This window comes from Propithecus coquereli, unplaced genomic scaffold (genome assembly GCF_000956105.1).
Source record: "Propithecus coquereli isolate 6110/MARCELLA unplaced genomic scaffold, Pcoq_1.0 Scaffold533, whole genome shotgun sequence".
Taxonomy (NCBI): Eukaryota; Metazoa; Chordata; class Mammalia; order Primates; family Indriidae; genus Propithecus; species Propithecus coquereli.
Genome location: NW_012151208.1, coordinates 2,777,440 through 2,778,976, shown reverse-complemented (window position 1 = coordinate 2,778,976; position 1,537 = coordinate 2,777,440).

The following is a 1,537-nucleotide window of genomic DNA, read 5'->3' as shown; positions in this document are numbered from 1 at the left end:
GCCCCTTCCCCAATTTTCTAAGGCATCCAGAACACTGTTAAGCATACAGTAATCACTTGATAAATTTTTAGTTAAAACAATTGTATTTGTTCATTCCAGATCTTTTTGTTCTGTGGGATTTTTTCTTATGAAAAGGAGAAAACATAAGGATAATATGATAATAATACAATATCCCCTTATATTTAGAGAGCCATGTGGGAATAAACTAGACTTATAGTTTAGAATCCAAGGACTGAACTAGGATCATTACCTGCAAATTATGGTGACATATTTAGCCTCGGTATAAGGACTATTAATAACCAGACTGTTGAACAATGCTGTGGTTTTTATGAAATCTTCTTTGAAAAGTATGAAGTTCATTCCTGGGCTATCAGAAATCTACAACCCTGGACCACATTATTTTGCTTCCATCCCTTAGAGTCCTTAAATGAGCTGATTTGGTGTTGAGGTCTCAAATATTTTAGGAATGGCCACTATAATAAGCCAAACCTATGAAATAATAACTTCATCTGCTACAGAACTACTAAGAATTTTATATTCAGTGCTCCCTCTGTGAAGCACCCCCTGTGAGAAATTTCTTTAAAGCTGTTAGAAAGCATTTCTTTCAGAACTAAGTGTTAGGAAATGCTTCCCTCCCTGAGCAATCGGAGTGGGAGTGGGGCATGTTTTTCCTAAAAAAAGGAAAATGTAGCTGGCTTTTCAATTGACCGCTAAGAAGCTTAGAGCCAAGTTTGAGGTTCAACTATAGGAACTTGGGGGCCTTTATAGCCTGTTTAGTTGATGTTTTTTTTCACCCATATCTTAACTTCTTACTCCAAGATCCTAATTCTTACCAAATGTTTAAAATACACAACTATATTTATTTACAAATTGCTTTATATTTTTCATAAATCAAGGCAGAAGAATAAATGTATCATTTTTTATTTTTTGCCTCATGTAATTCCTCCTGAGTTTCTATGTCAAAATATGTACATGAGAGAGATACAACTTGCTTGAACACATGGAAACGGGACAATCTGTACATAGAAAACTAAGGACAATTTGTGATTAGACTTTCTTGGGCATGAAAAGTGTTTGGTTTTCATGAGTGTTTACCTATATTCATAATTACCTATGAAGTTATACAGAACATTCTCCATTTCTCCTTTTGACATGAGAATAGAAGCTCTGATTTGTTCATTTAAGATCCATGACCAAATAATCTCTTTATGCCACATAAATTTTTTTCATGAGCAGAGTACTTAAACAACAATTATACCTACTAAACCTAGGTTTTATGTGAAGATTATTTCAGTGGGCAGTGGAAACCCCAGGTTTCTGTTCAAGTCTCCAGTGTCAATTTCTAAACCACCATTTCTACTACCCTTTTAATCTCCATAAATTGTTGGTAAGAGCTACATCAAGGTAATCTGCTATCAATTATGATCACAATAGTAGCTCAATCATATACGCGCTATCACTGATTATCCTAAGGAAATATTGTACTTTGCAGAACCAACTCTAGAAGAAATCATCATACATACCAGACTATTTATAG